Below are 5,065 nucleotides of genomic sequence, written 5' to 3'. Positions count from 1 at the left end.
TCTACCTGTACATACTGGTGTTATTTTCAACCCTGACATTTATTTGCAAAGCCTCTATGTGCAGCCATAGGGACTAGAATGAGCAGGCGGTCACCAGGGACTATTTTAGTTTCTGTTTATTTTTTATCTCAGCTGATTGTAATTTATAGGATAGTGGTATATTGGTTAAGTGTAATAACTATTTCTTTCCTTGCCCCCTTCAGAATATTCTCAACACAGGAGCCAGCATCATTTTTTTAAGTCCTCTATCAGATCATGTCATTGCTCTGCTCAGAACCCTCCAGGACCTTCACAGGCACCGAGTACAAACTAAAAGTCTAGTCACCTGGCAAGCCCGCCATGATCTGGCCTTGTCTATGACTCGTCTTCTCCGGGGGAATCTTCCCAACCCAGGGATCAAACCCTAGTCTCTTGCATTGCAGGCAAATTCTGTACCATATGAGCCACCCGGAAGCCCCCATTAGATAGAGTTTGGTATATGTTAAAACCTGTTAAGGGCTGAATTGTTTTGCCCTAAAATTCATATAGTAAAGTTGTAACCCACCCTCAGTAACACAGAACATAACCATATTTGGTGACAAGGTCTTTAAAGAGGTTAGTAAGTGAAAATGAGGTTGTTGGGGTAAGCCCTAAACCACTGTGACTGGTGTCCCTATCAGAGGAAATCTGGATACACACAGAGACACAGGCACAGAGAGATGACTGAACACACAGGGAGAAGACGGTCGTCCTCAAGCCAAGGAGAGAGGCTTCAGAAACCAGCCCGTTCAACACCTAGACCTCAGACTTCTGGCCTCCAGAACATGAGAAAGCGAATGTGGTTTTTAACCACCCTTTTTTTATGGCAGCCCAAGCAAACTGCATACCAAGCTGTAGTTCTGAACTGTACAGAAAAGATATTTTACAAGTGCAGTTCCTAGAAAGCACTCCCTTTTCCACCCCAACCGTGACTTTTTTTACTCAAAGTATAAGTTTTAACCCATGTGGTGCCCATAATAGTAGCAATCGGAATACAACCCTCCAAAGATGTCCATGTCCTAATGCCAGAGCCAGAAAATATATCACTTTATGTGGTAAGAGGGCTTTGCGGATATAATTGAGGAGGATCTTGAGGCAGGGAGATTATCCTGGCTTATCCAGGCGGCTGCAGTGTAATCACAAGGGTCTTTACAAGAAGGAGGCAAGAAGGTCAAGTCAGTAGTAGGAGATGTGATGACAGAAGCAAGAGGTTAGAGTGAGGCAATAGAGGGTTCACAAGCCAAGAAATGTGGGTGACCTTTAGAAGCAGAGAAAGACAAGGACACAGCTTGTCCCCTCTGAGCCCCTTAAGGGTCCCAACCCTGCTGACACCTTGACTTTAGCGCCATGAGACCGAGTTTGGACTTCTGACCTCCAGAACTGTAAGATCATAAATTTGTGTTGTTTTAAGCCACTAGATTTGTGGTAATTTATTGCAGCTTCCACACGTAAACTAATAGAACAATTATTTGAGCTCTATTGACCTGTCCTCTGAACTCTTGGTACCAGTGGAGCAGTGGCTGAGAATGCAAGTCCCGGTGACAGCTCACCTGGGTTTGAGTCTTTCCTCTAACACACACCAGTTACCTGATCTTCCTGTGGTTCAGTTTCCCAAACGGGGCTAACAATAATCTTGTAGATTTCAGAATCATCTGTCTGAAAGCAGAGTCCATGATAACTGGAACTTTGTCTTATCCACTAAAATAGCCCCAGTATAGCACACTGTAGGCATTCAATAAATATTTGTATTTTATCATACATCAGTGAGCCAACATTTGAATACATGCCAGAACCAGGGTTAATTGCCACTGTTAGAAATTTTGAATGGTGTTCAACAACACATTAAAAAATTCACAATGTGAGGCACCATAGTAAAAACATAGATTTTCATGTTGTTTGGTTGTTTCATCATGTCTGACTCTTTTGCGACCCCATGAACTGTAGCCTGCCAGGCTCTTCTGTCCTTGGAGTTCGCCAGGCAAGACTGCTAGAGTGGGTTGCCATTTCCTTCTCCAGGAGATCTTCTCGACCCAGGAATTGAACCCAGATCTCCTGCACTGCAGGCAGATTCTTTACCAACTAAGCCATCTGGGAAGCTCAGATTGTGATGTACACATGATTAAAATACATAAACATATATATAATTAAGATTAAAGAAAAAGAGATATGTCATGGGTAATAGCTTATTATAATATGGCTTTATAATAACATTAGATAGGCACTGGTCTTAAATTTCATGTTTTAAACGAATAAATGAATGTAAACGTTAGTTCTCCTATGGCATCACCGCAGAGAAGGCGCTGGCAGCCCACTAGAGTCGGACACGACTGAGCAACCTCACTTTCACTTTCCACTTTCATGCATTGGAGAAGGAAATGGCAACCCATTCCAGTGTTCTTGCCTGGAGAATCCCAGGGACGGGGGAGCCTGGTGGGCTGCTGTCTATGGGGTCGCACAGAGTCAGACACGACTGAGGCAACTTAGCAGCAGCAGCAGCAGCATGGCATCACCAACTCAATGGACATGAGTTTGAGCAAGCTCCAGGAGATGGTGAAGGACGAGGAAGCCTGGTATGCTGCAGTCCATGGGGTCGCAAAGAGTTGGACACAACTGAGCAACTGAACAACAGCAGCAAGATGTTATTTCTGGGCTTAACTGGTGGCTCTGCTGTGTATGCTCTACTGCCCAGTGTAGCTACTGGCCACATGAGATGATCAAGCACTTGACACATGGCTTAACTGAGATATCCTGTAAGTGTTAAATACACACCAGACTCCAAAGACTTAGTGTAAAAGGTGCAAAATATCTCATTCGTAACTTACTGATTTCAAGCTGAAATCACATTTTTTTGTTTTGAGTCAAATATATTATTACAATTAATCTTACCTGTTTTTTAAATGTGGCTACTAGAAAAACATTGTATTGCACTAGTCACTAACGTATTTCTGATACACAGTAACACACTATATGGGATCATCCATATGCAAAACATTTGATCTATAACAATTACATAAACTCAGAGCTTTAGTTTCCTTATCTTCTATACACGGGAACAAATTTAACTTCACTTGGTTGATGTGAGGCAAAACTGATAAATTTCCTGGCACATGCTAAAAAAGAATGTTAGTTTCTTTCTCCCCTATTCCCTTGTTCGAAAGGTAAGCAGCTATGGAAAAAGAAAAACACTGAAGCAAACCAGTATGTCAGCACTTTCAAAGCTCAGTGCTACCAGCAGTATTGTCTTTCTATTTGTCTGGATGATTTTTCTTGAATTAGTTGAGAGAGATGATGATACATAGAAGATTGATAATGGACGGATGGATAAACCGGCCAGTAGAAACATAGATCTTCAGTTGGTCCACCTCATCTACTGACATTTTAATCAGAAAATGGGAAAAAACTTCCTAGCTTTCCTTCCCTTCCCTTCTCAACCTTGAGCTAGAATCATAAAAGCAGTGCACAGAGCCCAGAACAGTAGGAACACCCACTAATTGCTTGTTGGATGAATAAATGGGACCTATTGGAATAGGTAGGGGATGTAGAAAGGCTTCCCGGGTGGTGCTAATTGTAAAGAACCCGCCTGCCGATGCAAGAGACATAAAAAACAGATTCGATCCCTGGGTCAGGAAGATCCCCTAGAGGAGGGCAGGGCAATTCACTCCAGTATTCTTTGGAGAATCTCATGGACAGAGGAGCCTGACAGGCTACAGTCCATAGAATCACAAAGAGTCGGACACAACTGAAGCAGCTTAGCAGCAGCAGTGTCCATAGAAACTACCTAGTCCAGTGACTCTCTCTAACTTTTGTTAAATAGGCAACAGAAATGCATTCTGCAAATAGAAGCTTACATAAAGTCCCAATATATAAATTACAGATTAAAACAGAGACTTGACCCTTTGACCTGTAAAGGTGCCTGAGTCCTTCCTCTGAGCCTCCCTTTTTCATTCAGTGGTGTCCCTGCTGGACTTCTGAGGAGATTTGGGGATTTTCACACCATCCAGTGAGAAAACTGTTTCTCCTCTAATTCTGCAGGAAAGGAAACTAGGAAAAGAAAGAATTTACCTACAGTGATTTACCCATAGGGCTTCCCTGGTAGATCAGTGTTAAAGAATCCGCCTGCTAATGCAGGAGACATGGGTTCGATCCCTGGGTCAGGAAGACCACCTAGAGAAGGCAGTTGTCAACCCACTCCAGTATTCTTGCCTGGAGAATCCCATGGACAGAGGAGCCTGGTGGGCTACAGTCCACGGGGTTCCAAAAGAGTTGGACACGACTTAGCGACTAAGCCGCAACAGAACAATTTATTGCCAGATGAAAGTTGAGATAAGAATGAACATTTAAGTCCACATGTTTACTAACTGTCCAAGAGCCAACCAAACCTTTCCAGCTTCAGATTCTTTATATCTAAAATGAGTAAAATACTACCTACCTCGTGGCAGTGGTATAAGGATTGTGCAAGAAAACAATCTCATCTGGTCTCATGACTTTAAATGTCATCTGTATACTGATTATTCCTAAATGTACTTGCAGCCTAAGCTTTCCCTTTGAACTTGAACAGAATTGACTGTTAAACTGCCTGCTTGATGCTACTCCTTGAGTTCCAAATAGGTACCTCCAGCTCAACATGTTCAAAACTGAGCTATCCGTCTTCCCTCTCAAACCTCCTCCCACCATCTGTACCACCTCAGTAATGGTATCCACTCTCCCAGTTGTTCTGGCCAAACCCTGGGATTGCCCATGGTTCCTCTCCTCTCATATTCCACATCCAAGACATCACAAGAGCCTCTGGGCTCCACCTTCAAAATTGGTGCAGAAGCCCACCTTTCCTTACCTCCACTTCAACCACCCTGGTCCACGTCACCATCTTTTTCTGAGCTACATACTTATACGCTACAAGTATTTTGTGATATACCCTGAATATACTGGTACTTCCTAACTGGCCTCCCTCCTTTCCTCTTGCCCTCTCTCGTTCTGTTCTTACCGAGTGATCCTATGACAACACAAGCTAGCCCTTGTTGAGCCTCTCAGAACTTTCCAGGGGTGCCCA

The sequence above is a fragment of the Ovis aries genome, chromosome 6, assembly GCF_016772045.2.
Source record: "Ovis aries strain OAR_USU_Benz2616 breed Rambouillet chromosome 6, ARS-UI_Ramb_v3.0, whole genome shotgun sequence".
Taxonomy (NCBI): domain Eukaryota; kingdom Metazoa; phylum Chordata; class Mammalia; order Artiodactyla; family Bovidae; genus Ovis; species Ovis aries.
This window is presented reverse-complemented; position numbering follows the sequence as displayed.